Raw genomic sequence first — 15,844 nt, forward strand, 5'->3', positions numbered from 1 at the left:
CCCACAGCTGCTATTTAGACAATAGAAAAGAAGAGAGGAAAAGTACAAAAGAGTCTATTACGGACAAGAGGAGTTGCCGCTATGATCCCACTGAATGTGATCTGCAGTTTGACCACACTGAGGGTGGACTGAGTCCCTCACTCAACCATATGAACCCACAAGTCACTTTCTTCCTTTCTTCAAAGAAAATGTGAGCCTCTACAAAAGCTTATGAGTTGCAATACTCAGAGTGACAATAAATGAGTGGCAGGACATGACTGATGAGTACGTGCTGACTTCCTAAGTTTCCAACAGCCCTAGACTATCAAGGGCTAAAAATGCAAATCCCAGCATGGATTTATCCCCCCAGATACTTAGGTAGGGATTAAGAAGAGAAAGGTGTGAAAAATCAGCTATTGCCAAAAATGTAGGTAGACTCTACAATATTGAGGGTTAAGGCAAACAGTCAAGGCCACCAACAATCTTCACTTCCTCAGCCAACCACTTTGGGATGAAATGATAACAGTAATATATAAAGAAGGTAATTTAAGTAAACCTTTTAAAGAATGCAGGTCTGGGGGCACCTGGGAGGCTCAGTTGGTTAAGTGTCTGCCTTCAGCTTAGGTCATGATCCCAGGGTCCTGGGATCAAGCTCTGCATCAGGCTCCCCTTTCCCTCTGCACCACCCCCCACCCCGCACTCTCTTTCTCTTTTAAATAAATAAATAAATAAAATCGTCAAAAAAAAAGAAAGAAAGGAAAAAAGAACAAACAAATACAGGCCTGACACAAGACTATATATTTTTAGGATCAGGCTGATTTCAAAGTCCATCCATTACTGAGGTCATGACCCACTGATGCTTTTGGAACTGTAGACTAAAAGAAGATGAAGCAATGAAGTGACAGATTTCAACAATCTATCAGAAAGAATTTATTTCCAGAGAACTGTAGTTAAAAGATGAATAAAAAGAAGTTAGGAACAATGCAATTAAATAAATGATTTGGACTCTCACATTTCACCCATATGTTAAAATAAAAATAGTGCCCCCTAGGAATTTTGAGTTTTGCTGAACCAATTACAGTAACACAAGCTAAGGCCTAAAGAGAATTACAAATTAGTAAGTTCTCCACCAGGAAACAGGAAAGATCCCTGGGAAGACTTCTGTGTTGGCTCCTTGTTGTTAGATAAGAGCACTGTTAACACCCTTCTTTTTTGTTTTTTAAAGATTTTATTTATTTATTTGACAGAGAGAAATCACAAGTAGGCAGAGAGGCAGGCAGAGAGAGAGGAGGAAGCAGGCTCCCCGCCGAGCAGAGAGCCCGATGTGGGACCTGATCCCAGGACCCTGAGACCATGACCTGAGCTGAAGGCAGCGGCCCAACCCACTGAGCCACCCAGGCGCCCCTGTTAACACCCTTCTTAAGAGAGGAGAAATAAATTTGCTCTTAAGTCTCAGGAAGGGGATCCATGGTTATCCTGGATATAACAATTCTCATGCTAATTCATCATGTTCACAATTCTCACTTTCTGCTTTGTCTCTGTAGACAGACAACAGTGATCTTCACAGTTAGAACAATACGATGTTCACTCTCAGCCCATTGTCATCTTTTTTCCTAGCCCTGATTTTTGACTTCTCTAATCTTTTCAACCTCCTTGAATCCCTCCTTTATGTTCTCTACATTTCATCCTAACTGTGAACACCAAATATGAGTTGTCCTCCAGGAAATTTCCTTAGGCCACCACAAGTGGTTAACACTCCTCATCTCCTAAACAAAAAGTTAAAAAGTCAAAGGAATTTGGGAAATTCTTGGCTTAGTCCATTCCACAAACATTTATCAAGTACTCATATGTTCAAGGCACTGTGCTAGGTTCTAGATAAGGAGAAACAGAATTTGTAATAACACAAAAGTCGAAACAATCTTCTATGGAATGATGAAGTGACCTCTGCTGCATCCATTCTTGGAATGCAAGAGGTCGGTTACAAAGTGAGGCAGTTTATGACTATTGACATGATCGTGTTTCCAGGACAGACTGTGGAATGACATGGATGAGTTGCAGAACGAAAGTAATAGCGGCCAACACTTACATAGGTCTTAGCATAGGCACACAGAACAACACTACTTCAATAGTCACATATGTAAATACATAAAAAGGGAAAAGTTCTCTAAACGTGTCTCCCAAACAACTAAGCGCGTGATTATGGTTACTCAGGAGACTGAGATTAGAAGCGATCAAGGGAAAATTACCTTCCTCTGTACTGCTTGGTTATTTTTTATAGCCAAGGGAATTTATGTATTTACTCAGTGATTAATAGCTTTTATTTAAAGGATTAGTAAAAGTCATGGCCCTTCACTTCAAACTCTCCATAACTGAGCTGGGGTAGGAGTGAGGAAGGGCAGAGGGGAGCTATTCAATCTAATCCACAAAGCTGTGCTGGGCGGAACAGTATCTGGGTCAGGTGAGGGGTACAGTTTGTTACACAGAAGGACAGAGCACATCCCCAACAATGGCTTCTCTGCAAAGATGTCATTTGACAAAGTTTGAAAGATGAGGAGGAGGCAAATGTCAGGATGCTGGGGCTGGGGAGGGGCACATTTTAAGCTGCGGATAGCATATGAAGAAGCTGATGGGCAGTGAAGAGAAAGGCAGGCAGTGCTCAATTTGACCGACAACGGAGAACCTTAGAAGATGTGTAAGGAGTTGATCTAATTAGGGATTCCAAAGGGAGAATGGACTCTGACCGGACAGAGGCTGGGATGGCCCGAGCAAGAGCACCTCTCTGAAAAGGTAGTGACAGGAAGAGAGAGAAGAGAGATGCTGACAAGTACAAGTTATGGGATCTCGGTAAGGGAAATGGCAGAATCTAAGATGATGCCAAGGCATGAAGCCCAAAAGAGCATCACAGAACATTTAAATGTGAAATATTCAGAAATATGTCTCATAAATGGAGCTACTACATCTAGGAAAGCAGAGAGAGAGAGACGGCAGTCGAAAACCACGCATGACACAAGTTAGCTACCATCTCCGGCAGGAGCTGAGAGAAGACCATCTGTAGGACAGGAGGCCGTCGCTTCTTCCTACTGTCTGCCAAAGTGCAGCTACTCAAAGTGTGGTCGGCCGACCAGTGCAGGTCCGCGAGCTGTTTGTCAGCCTTATGTGAGGATATAGGAACTAAAATTAAGAGAAAGTATTTAGAAACTTACATACAACGTTAAAAGAGTAACTTTATGTTTACTGGCTCCAATAACTCTTAAAATTGTACTTATATTTTTGTATGTCTTTCAAGTTTCACTTTTCTAGCAATTCATTTTTACTGTATTCGTATTTTTTTTTTTTAAGATTTTATTTATTTGACAGGCAGAGATCACAAGTAGGCAGCGAGAGAGGAAAGGAAGCAGGGTCCCTGCCCAGCAGACAGCCTGATGTGGGGCTCGATCCCAGGACCTTGAGATCATGGCCTGAGCCGAAGGCAGAGGCTTTAACCCATTGAGCTACCCAGATGTCCCATATTCTATAAAAGTTCCAACGCACAATAGATTGGCGGGGGGTAGGGGGAACTCTTTTTCACCAAAAATAGTTTGAGAAGTACTAATATAGATACGCTTCACACTGAAAGATTTTATAGTTTTTATTTATTATTTCATTTTATCCTGAAAATATCTTCAAATAAGGCTTGGAAACCTGGGGGCACCTGGGTAGCTCAGCCGTTAAGCATCTGCTTTCGGCTCAGGTCGTGATCCCAGGGTCCTGGGGCTCCACACTCAGCTTCCTGCTAGGCAGGAAGAATTCCTAATATTCCAGGTTCCAGAATCCATTATGGTATAGGCCAAAATTGTTTTTTAGAAGACAGATGAATCATTTTGCTTCATAAACCATCAACCTGTACCGCAGGGTTCTCAGAAGCAAATTCAAGATACCACTGGATAGAGGCAAAAGGCTTCCAAAGCTTTTTACTTTCTTTAACTCAAGGATTTCAAATGAATCTCAAATAGCCAAGGCTGGCATCAATCAATATTTCAATGAGTTACTAATGATTAGATAGGGTGGGTATCTGGAGATGATCGAGCGGCCGCAAATATCCCATTTTCAGAAAATCTTTTAGAGTTGATATTTTAATTAAAAGCTATCTTTAAATCAAATTATTTGTCTTATTTTTGCTCTGGGCCCAACAAATTTGGATGACACACCATCATCAAAGTCTGTGAACGTGTTGGTATTTCACATGGCACCAGAATGACTGGTTCCTGAAAATACAGAATTATAAAGTTCAAATTTTGTTTATTCTCAGAAACTGAGAAAAAGGATAGTCTGCTGGAAGATTCACCAAGCTCCTAGACAATGAAAGAATTCCAGCTAAATAACACTCTGATGAACTAAGTGTAAATGAACTAGGGCTACGTAGATTAAATTTCTTTCTTTTCTTTTTTTTTTTTTTTTAGATTAAATTTCTTTTGAAACACACATGGTTTTTAAAAATTACAGAAAGTTGCTTGGCAAATGTGCTAAAGGGATATGCCAACCCCCAAATGTCTGACAGACAGTTGAAATGAGGCCAATACAAAAGCTCTGCTTGGTCATTCATTCCCCCCAGGTATTAACCACAAAGATGTCTTAGACCTCCGTCAAGGCTTCGGGAGTCTTGAATATTCTTCAGCTACTTTACTAGTCAAATAAACCCCAACAACTTTTACAAAATTGATCATTTTCTGAGGGAAATGGGTCCTAAATTTGAGACACAGGAAACTCTAAGAAAGGCTTGATGTTTTAAAGGGCAATTGGCTGTAGGCTGAATAACATAATCCTGATTTCAACTATTCAATTTGTCAAATGTTGATCAGGGAGGAGGAAACTACTGCCACATCATTCCTGCCGGGCTCCTTGCAAGCACACCAACATCAGAGCCACAGACTAAACGTTCAGCTTTATGAGAATCAGTGAACATAAAAGGATTTTACAGAGTAAATGGTTGGTTTGATATACCCAATAGTGAATATTACTCTGCTTTTTTTTTTTTTCACATGTGTGTAACAAATTAAAGTTTACAACTTAAATTATTACCAGGTCCTATTCCATGCTTCCTTGGTTTTTCCATAGACATATCTTTAGTGACAGGCAGGAGGCATTTGTATCTGCCCCTCAGGTGAGAGATTCTTCTACAGAAATGGGCAAAGAAAACAGAAAATTCACAAGTGGAAGCGTTCTCGTTTGTCTTTTCCTGTTTGGTAGTGAAAGCGTGTGCATCCAGACACCGTACCCGCGGGGTCTTCTCTCACTGAACCCTGGATTTGAAGGCAGCGTTCTCACCTGGTTCCCACCTGGTTCCCACCTGGTTCTCACCTGGTTCTCACCTGCCCCGCTCTCCGCTCACCGGAATCCTTAGCATCGCTCTGGGCGGAAAGGCGGCACCTGATAGATATCTGTCGGTTATTTAGGAAGGAAGAAAGCAGACCCAGAATAACTCTCATCTGTTTTTCTCTCAGAGTCTCACAGAGGACAGTGGACAAAGCCATCATCTGATTACGGACACTGTCTTCCAATAGCCTCTCCTTTCACGGCTCTGAAGTCACTCAGAATGTTCTAAGATTTCCTGCCCAGCGAAGTTGAAGTCGTTGAAGAGCCAGCGCCAGCCAAGAATAGCTTTGGGGCTATTGGGAAGTGAGTGGGACCGAGGACGTTTTTATCAGTGAAACAGCTCCAGCGGCAACTGCCTTTAAAAAGAGCTTTCTGATAAGTAAAGCTCCCCAAGCCCCGAGGCACTTCAACATTGATCTGTAAATATTTAACAGCGATAAAGAGACCTGCGGAGGTCAGTGGAATCCTCCTGCGCATCTTTACAGAGCGGAGACTCTGACCGCCTGACTCTTAAAAACATTCCTCAGGTTTTGAGTCTGCTGGCTCACCGCGCTTCCCTGAGACCATCGACCTGCCGCAGCCAACCTTGAACAAATACTGGTTTGTCCTCCGGCCTCCAACTTGTTCTTCCAGAACTGTGGGGGGATACTTGACTTGCTTACTGGCTTTACAACTCCCAAATGTGGACACTGACCTTGACCGTCTGGGTGGAAGAAAAGCTTCCCAAGCGTTAGCGGCAGCATCCTCCCTTAAAGGTGCGAATTACTGTACGCCTCAGTCCTTAGTTTTGTCTTCACCACCGTATTACGGATTCAGTCCATCACTGGATCCGTTCATCTGCCTTCACGGCAGAGTAGCAGCATTCTAACTTGCTTAGATTCGATTAGGGAAGAACCAAATGCCCTTTCCACAGAGTCACCACTGGTGATGCCAGTTCTTACAGCAAAAAACTGGACTAATGTTACTTAGCATCACAGTGGTGGCATCGCTGCATTCGAAGGCCGTGTCTACACTGCCCCTACACTGCCCCTAAGCTGAATTGATTAATTCAGTGTGGGCCCCTCGGTGCCCACACTACCTCCTGATGGAACGAATGTCGACCATGGACACAGAGAAATACGGGACTGCCCAGCAGAAGGTGATCAAGGCCAGACTGCTTGACCAGAGTAGGTCATGGCATGAACCTCCAAACCAGCAACTCCGCTGTGTCCTCCAGCCTCTCCAAGGGCTGTGATGTCCCGGGGAAGGGTAGGGACTCTGGAAACGAGACTGCCTGGGGTGAAATCTCAGCTCTGTCACTTAGCACCTTCGTGACCTGGAGGCACCTAACTGCCCTCTGCCCCCAGTTATAATTTGAACATAACATGACTTCTCTTAAGGGTCCGGGATGGGTCGATGTGATGACACAAAGCACTTAGTTAAGTGCTCAGTAATTGTCTGCCATTATTTTTGTCGTTATTATTTAACAGAAAGAAATTTCAAATCGGACAGAGACTTCATAGTATATGACCAGAATTTCCCAGCGCCTTGCAATTTAATTAAATTTGAAATAATATAACTCCCAGCAAAGACATTTTCATTTGCCCATAAATATTTTATTTTTCAAGACTTCTCTAGGTATTCAAAGCTTATGCTGGATATAATATCAACAGTAGGTTATCTGGAATTATCCTAAAAAAAAACATTCACATTGGCTCCAAATGACCACAAATCCTTTTGTGCTAACTGGAACGTATCATCTTTTAGGAAGGTGAAATAGGCGAAAAAAATACATTTTGAGGGGCGGGTCTGGGCCCCCTGGGTCTCCGAGGTGCAGGGGTGATTTCACCAGGGTGCGGTCTGTGTGGTTTCATGGCGCCGCAAGGTCAGAAGGCCCTTAACTTGGCTTAAGGCGCCACCGGTGTCAGCTTGAAATTCTTAGTAACTTTTTGAACAAAGGACCCTGTGAATGACCAGCCTGGGTGTGACCTCTTAGTGGTAGCTAAGATTCCAGAGTAATTCATTGCACATCCACAGATCCGAGGCTTTCTGTTAGAAGATTTTAAGACAATGTCAATTAGCTCAGCTGCTATGATACTTGTAACTGAGATACTTGTAACTGAGATTCTTGTGGTTATCAGTGAAGGAGCTGCTTCAGATGCCCACGACTGGCTCACAATACCGGCTCGCAAGACAGCCACAGAGGGTCTCCGTCAAGCCCTTCACTGGGTTCTCAGACACGAGAGGCTGACAAGCAGGAATGACCTGGAGCCATTTCCCTCGTGTGTGATTCCACTCATGTCAGTTCATTATTCAAAAATGTGTTTTGAATAATCTCAAGAGCCTGGAAGTATCTCATACCAAACACTGGCATAAAGATTTGGAGTCTCTGTCCTTCGGGCAGTCTTCCTTAGTTCACAACTCCTTCTTAAACTCTTGACATTGTTAAACTCCGAATTGTTTTTCTACGGCATGAGATAAAAACCACTGTTTTAGCTGTTTGATTTTTACGGTGTGATTAGTCTAAGCATGACAGAGAGAAAAGCACGTAAAGCATGATTTTATTTGAAAGCCAGAAGCACATAATGTTTATTAATAAAGAGCCTGGTTTACATAGATTTTATTATTATTGAGCATAAAATGGTTTATATTACAAGCAAGGGTGAAATTACTCACTAATTAGCCTGTGAAGATCATGTTTAATGGAATATATAAATCTAGGGTGTTGCTTTTTTTGCAAACCTTAAGGGTCTGATTCATTAAACATGTGCGTATGCAGCCTTTATGCTGAAACAGGGGACTGCGATATACAATCCAAGGTCAAATGATTCCGTTTGGATTTCTAAAAGTCCAAAACCTAGGGCTTTAAATTCCTTAACTCTGATGGTAGTCAGTTTCAGTACACAGTTGCCTTAGTGTGAACACTGAATTCAACTACGGATGACGGCAACTGAAAAAAGCAAGAGTCAAGAATGCAGGGGCTAAATTCTCACTGTCTTGCTCTCTCCCTCTTTGGGTACTACAGCTTAAGACCTACTTAACCCTTCCAAAGGAACTTTGTTACTATTAACTTAGAGGGTTGCACAATCTGTGTAAACACACCATTCTCATATATTTCAGTTAAATTTTGTAATAGCACCATAAAATGTGTCAGGCATTGCCATGAACTATCAGTCAGAGGAAGAGCCAATTGTATGGGAAAATTACTAGAAAACGTGTCTTAGAAGGAAGGGAAAAAAGCAAAATTCTTCAAGAACTTGGAAAAATAATCCTCAATGTTTTCTTACAATGTGTGTTTTTCATTTTAATAAAAATAAAGACCGTGTGTCTGAAGACAGATTGTGGGGTTTGAAGCAGTGTGGTTCCTTTAATCCCCTGACGACTGCTGGTTCCTCGTGGCCACTGGGGAGCAGATAACCTTACCCCTTTCCCTACCCTCCGCTGCTCTGGAGTGGGGGTGTCCGTATCCACAAGGGGCTAATGCTGTGCAGATGCACGCAAGTGTAGGCTGCCATCTCCTTACTTTTAGAAGAGGTTCATTGGGGAAAATTTAGAGAATATTGGGTCCATCCTACATTACAGAGTTGGTTAAAAATGGACTTGCTACATAACCTGAATCTAGTCCTTCCATTCAAAATCCAAGTCAGCACAGGTGAACAACTCACTTCTGTTCTGGGAGGCTAGAATGTGCTCATCTGAAAGACCCAGGGAGCCTCAGCAGACTGAATGGTACCAAGTCAGCTCTTGTCTGTCTCTTGCTTGTTTAAACAGCCTTAGGGAGACTACAATAAGCAAAATCAAACCCAAACCAAAAACCCAGTTTAGCTGCTATGATAATACTGGAGTGATTTTGGGTTACCCTGTGACCACCCCAACAACCCCAAAGGATTAAAACATTCACAGCGATGATAAGACTGCACACTGCCATGAAGCCTCCGATGTTCCGTTTTATGCAAGTGCTTTGTTTTAATGTCAGAGCTAAGGGCAAATCTAGACTTACCAAGCCATAGATTTGTATTCAGGAAATCTGTGTTTAGGAAGAACCTCGAATGTTTGCTCTGGAGGGCCTGGGATTCTTGGCGTTTGCAGGCTCTGAGTCCGGCCAGCCAGGTTCATATCATTTAAAGATGAACACTGCCCCCTGCTGGGCAGAGGCCACATTACGTCCCAAAGAACTACGCTTAAGGGCGAAAAAGCGCACTTAGATAACTGCGGGAATTAATTCTAATTTTTTCATCTCTTTTTCAGTTCTTCACTTGACAGCTAAATTCAGAAGAATTGTGACTTCAGAGAACCCTTATTGCATTTCAAGACGATTTGCTTTACCTTATTCTTATTTCTCAGGTCATTGTTATGAACTACCAGCCCTGGCAGAGATCCACCCAAACGAAAGGAGAAAAACAAAGGCAGCCACTGTGGTAAGTGGACGTCTTCTGAGGTAGAACAGGGCATGGAAAAAAGAAAACTCTGCAAAAGTTTTTGGTGGTTGATAGTTCGCGTACTGTTAGACCATCGAAAGCTAGAGAGAGAACCCATGCTAAATTACAGTGCTCAAAGAGCTCGCACACATCTGAATCGCTTTATTTTCTGCCCCTTTTCCCCTAAACTGAGCACCATGAAGAGCTGCCCTGAAGAAAGTGTGGGGTCCAGCAGTGGAGACCTAGCCCTAAGGAGGGTTTAGAACACTACAAGGACTTGCCATGCCATGCCCTCACCCCGACTTCCCTCCTGCTTCCTGGGGGTAAACTAAAGTGGGGGTGCACTACTCCAAGAACTGCCAGGGGGAAAGCCCTGGAAACAGAGAGCTGCCTGCTCACCTCACCACCTCAAAGGCAGTGCATGTCGTAGAACCTCCGGAAGCCCTCTCTGGGGAGGAAAATGTGCCTGGAAGAGCTGAGATTCATGGACGGGGGAAGCCGACAGGCTGGGGAAAAGCAGCAAGTAACCACCCATGACTTTGAAAGCCCAGTTGCGCGGACTGAGCGAACGCTACGTATCAGGTTCCTACAGCATTGAACGAGGACTCATTCGGGCAGTTCTACAGAGTTCACAAAGTACTCGAACACCATTCTATCGACACACAACTCCTGGAAGTAGGAATGAATTCCCCTACACGAGAGAATAGATTTGGAATTAAAAAGAATATTGGTCATGGTCATGAGTTAGTAGGTGGCACAGACCTTGTGCTCATCCTACCTTACACATCCCTCGTGCTGACATAGCTCTGCTTCTCAAAGTCACCCGATCAACCTCTGTAAAGATAAATAGAGAGTACAGTGTGCTGCACTGAATAATCAAATAACTCTATAAATGTTCACCCAATTTGTTGATAAATTCCCTGTAAGTAGCGCTGGCCTGCTACTTTGTAAATAAGAACTAATTCAATATTTTATTTTTTAATTAGCAATTCCTTTGGATTACATAACATTTTTATGGCTGAATTTCAGAATAAATACTATAGCTATAGAACAAATAATTATATTCCCTAAAACATCCTTCCCTCAGGAGCACCTGGGAGGCTCAGTCAGTTAAGCGTCCAGCTCTTGTTTTCTGCTCAGGTCCTGATCTCAAGGTCCTGGGATCAAGCCCCGCACCCACAGGGCTCCCCTGCTCAGCGGGGATCGTGCTTCTCCTCCCCCTCTGCCCCTTCCCCCTGCTCATGCTCTCTCTCCTTCTCAAATAAATAAATAAAATATTTTTAAAAATAGAAAAATTAAGTTTTAAAAAAGATTCTCTCTCCCTCTGCCCCTCCCCCATCCCATCTCTCCCTCTCTCTAAAAAAAAAAAAGTCTTTCCTTCATAGATGCTAACCCTAAATAAAATATGATAATGTGTCACTCCCCTCCTCGAAATTATTCATTATTCTCAGAAATGAAGGTTAACAGATGCTCATTTAAGGACTTTTCTAAGATCACATTAGTTTAGAGAAAGATTCATTTTATAACCCCCTTTGGCTACACTAACAGCTCTAGAAAATCCTATGGTAAGAAAAACTGTTTAATTCTGTTATACCAAACATTTCTCAAACTTAGTGGGCCACAGAATTTTATTAACAGAAAATCTACTAAATATATCAAGGAACCTGGGAAATGCAGTTCAGGGAATACTGACTTTCATGAGAAAATCTAGACTCTTCAGGTTGGCACATAAGCCTTTCCTAAACCAATACTTGCCCACCATTTCTAGCTTCATTTCCCACCAGTCCCCTCCACGCGCCCTACCATGGACCCAACTATTTGCTCGCTCCTGAATTTATCTTGTTCCTTCATGTCTGCATGTCTGAGAAGTGCCGGCCCTTCAGCCTGGAGCATCTTCGGACTTCCTTTTCCATCTGGCCGCCTCCTAGCTATTCTTTCAAGCCTCAAGACAACTCTTCTCCTCTCTGAAGATCCCTACTTTCCTAACATCCCCTGGGAAGATTTACACACTGCTCCTTCCATATCTGCAGCTTTTTGGGGACCCCCTCCACTTACTGCATCAGTATGTATTTTTTTCCTCTGTTTTTCCATTCGCTCTTCTGGGTACCCAAAGTATTTCTATTCCCCAGGACTTATCAAAAAGCCTGGAACCCTCATGGAGCCATGCCTGGCAAATTTTTTCTGGAATTTCCTTCTTTATTTAATGTCCTTTCTTTATTAAAGTAATTTTTTTTTCCTTCATGAAATTACACAAAGTAATTTCATTCCCTCTTAAAAGTCTTGATGACACTAATAATGATAATAATAGCTACTATTTATTGAGTGCTTACTATATGCCAAGCTCTACACTAATTATTCTTACTGGAGTAGCTTGTTCAATCATCACAGACCTATTATATGAATACATGAGTCTCTCCATTTTACAAATCAGGGAATCAAGGCACATGGAAGTCAAATAATTTACTCAAGGTCACACAACAGATGAATGCAGAGGTAGAATTCGTACCCAAAGATTCTTTTAGCTCTTGCATTATAGTATACTCATGTGTCTATTCAAACATTGAGAAAGTTCATTACAATAGAAGTAGAAAAACAAGGTATGAGGTTTCCTCCAGTTCATGAGGGAGGAGAGAGAAGAAGTAGGTATCTATGATGCAATGTAGGAGGGTCACAGAAGCCCCACCAACGGGTCTCACAAAAAGCCACGTGTTGGCTTCTGGGGGGAGAAAAGGCAGCCCTGTAAAAAAGATTAGAAATGTTATTTTTTCCTTAAAAATGAAGCAGCCTCCAGGGATTGTCCCCAGCGCCAGCTGGAAGCTCACCTCTGATTTCAGCTTTCTGCTGTTCTATGACTGGAGATGATGGGGAAGTCAGTGGTGGCTGTATTAACAGTAGTGGGGACCACAGTCATGGGGCAGTAAGAACCACGACGACCAGCCCAACAGCTCAGATGCGTCTGTCTCACCCCTGCAGTTTCCCCTTCACAGGGCGAAAAGGAGGCTCAGTGAGCCCAGTCACGGCTCAAGGTCATCCAGTCCGTAGCACAGTTGAGCTCAAGTCTAGGTCTGACCGGAAAGCCCTTGGAAAGACCCCAAGAAAACCATGCAGTCTTTAAAAGCCCCCTAGGACTTTAGCTACTCTGTGATACTATAGTTTGTTCTGGTGTTTGTTCTTGAATTTCAGCCTGGTCCTCCAAAACCAGACCAACAGAATATAATATATTCTTTACAGAATATAAAGCTTATCTCTACTGTTGTTCACATAACGCACAAATTCATTGAACACTTGTCCACTGTTCGATTAAATGAGGCCCAGGAACAGCTGTGTATTGTCGAGTGGCTGGAAGCCGTCGGTGGCTCTCAGGCAGGAGGCAGAGTTAGCTGGGAGAGGACTCGAGGCATTCACAAGACCCCGTTGGAACCCAGGCGCTTCTCCTGCCCCTGCCTCCGACTGGCTGCAAATATTCATGAAGTCTCTTCTCTGGGTCTCCAGCGCCTTATGAGCAAAATGAGGATATAGATTTCTCTGAGGGTCCTTCCAGTTCTCAATTTCTAGAGTGAGAATTTCAACTTTGAAGGGAATAGGAATTTCCCCAAGGATGGTGACATTACTGGTAAACAATTTGCATTTTCGGTAGTTTACATAAGAATTTGAAAGCCTAAGTACCAGGTTTCCAGTATGTAACTTGGCTTTTAAAATAAATGAATAAAGAAATGGATGGGCTCTCTTCCTAATTAGCATGCTTTGTTGCCTAGGCTTTCCAACCATAAAGCAGGCCTCAGGCTTTCTATCTTGTGGCGTAACCGCCGGCCACAATTCAATACTAATAACACTGCTTTAAGTGGGAGCCAGAGGTCATAGACTCATAGACATACACTGCCACCACCTCAACACACAAGAAAATCCTCAAGTTTTAATGCTTCTGCTTTAGGAAAACTCTCCTTGGTTGGGCCTCAGGGATGTCCCCGGCTGCTGACGTCTTCACTTCCATGTGCGAGTGCACGGCTGTAACCCGTCACAGGCCCAGGCGTGTGCTCTGGATTGTATGCTGAAACCCGAACTTCCAACGCGACTGTATTTGAAATAGGGCCCTTAGAGAACTAATTAGTGTTAAACGACATCAATATGGACGGAGCCCTAATCCTACAGAACCTGTGTTCTTCTAAGTGGAAGGAACGCCAGAGATCTCTCTCTGGACACGGCAAGAAGGTGACCAGGAGAGGCCTCAGGAGAAACCTGGCGGGCCAGGAAGAGAGGCCTCAGGAGAAACCACGCCTGCCAACACTGGTTTTGGCCTCCAGAACCACGAGGAAATAAATTCCTATTGTTTCGACTGGCCAGCCTGGGGCACGTAGCGCTGGCACCCCGAGCAGAGTAATCCATGCCCTGAGAACCAACTGCGTGATCCCACTAAAATAACTTCCATTTTTACTCAGGGTGACTTGTTTTTGTTATTCCGGAGTTTAAGGACTGAAGCAAAATTTCTCAGTTCTCCTACCATGACCTCATTTCTTTCTTCTATCACCACAGCCATTTTGGGAGTCAAAGGTTGGATCGTCCTAGAAGCACTCCCGCTGGTATCACAGTTCCAGAGACTTGGCCACAGGCTCGGAGATGAAAATGCCCTGTCTTCACAGAGGCGTGAAGACCTGTGTCCTTAGAGAACGGTGACTTGCCTCTCGGCTAGCAGCATCCCCAGACAGATCACGCAAGCACGGCCACCAAGGGCACCAGCACCAAGAATTCCCCACAACTTTATGGGCACCGACTTATCTGCCATGTTCCCACATGCCAATCTACTGCTTCGCCTGAGGACAAAATAAGAAGAGAGGCTGTCTCTCCCCTGCCATGCCTCGGTGTACTGATGCTCTTCCCTCCATCCCGTCATTCAGCAAATATTCGTGGAATGCTTTCTGTGTGCGGGACACTGTTTCAGGGACTTGGAAGATTCCAGTGAACACAGAAGCGAGAATCCCATCTTCATGGAGTTTACACCCTTTCTGATGAAATAACTTTTAATGGCGCAAAAACACTTTTATTTGATCTCATTTTAACACTGCTCTTTATTTTTCCCAAGGTATCTTTTCCCGCTCTACGGCGGGTTTCTGCCTTTAACCGCTTTCTTTTTTTTTTTTAAGATTTTATTTATTTATCAGAGAGAGAGAGGGCGCGCGAGCGAGCCCAGGCAGACAGAGTGGCAGGCAGAGGCAGAGGGAGAAGCAGGCTCCCTGCCGAGCAAGGAGCCCGATGTGGGACTCGATCCCAGGACGCTGGGATCATGACCTGAGCCAAAGGCAGCCGCTCAACCAACTCAGCCACCCAGGCGTCCCCTTTAACCGCGTTCTTGATCTCTCTCCCATTTCCTTAAGAGAGTGAATAGCATTACCATCAGTCCGTTTACCAACAGGGATGCTGAAGGACAAAAGGTAATTGAATCTACTTTTCCCAAAGCACTCACACATCTCATATCAGTGCAAGGTTTGGAAACTAGGATTTCTAAAGTCTGGAGTACAAATTAAGCATCAGAAAGCAAAGCACAAGAGCTTCATATTCTCAGTTTCCACTTAAGTCCTGTACTGGCAGTAAAAATACAAACAAAATTCCCCATAACTCCTCCATGGGGACCTTTCTTGGCCGATTTCTTGTAACTCCACTGCCCTGGTTCAGACAAAATCAACCAAGGTCATGGCAGTGAAATGCGTGTTGCACGCTGATTGGAGAACCTGGATGGGAGCTACAAGCGTGAACTCAAAGCCAGAACACTGAATTTACTCTGTAATTATTTTATTTTCGACTAGAGCAAGTCTCAATCAAAGTGCTATCCTGGGCTCAAAGCACTGTTTTCTAAAAACATCTAAAAGCCAACTTATACTTATGTGTAAAATGTACGTATTAAGTATAAATGATTCAGCACATGGATCCGATTCTACATGGTGCCAAAAAAAAAACAACCAAGTTAACCAACCAAGAAATTACCTTTATTATATTTATGAATGTATTTGAAGAAAGAGTCTATTTTTTTTTTTTCCTTTACCAAAATTCATTGACAATTGTCAGTGTCCCAAGGCTTTATGTTAAAGTTGAAGAGTTTCTCTAGGCTGTCGTCACCACCTTGG

This window comes from Mustela putorius, unplaced genomic scaffold (assembly GCF_011764305.1).
Source record: "Mustela putorius furo isolate JIRA1106 unplaced genomic scaffold, ASM1176430v1.1 tig00000275_pilon_pilon_pilon, whole genome shotgun sequence".
NCBI classification, from domain to species: Eukaryota; Metazoa; Chordata; class Mammalia; order Carnivora; family Mustelidae; genus Mustela; species Mustela putorius.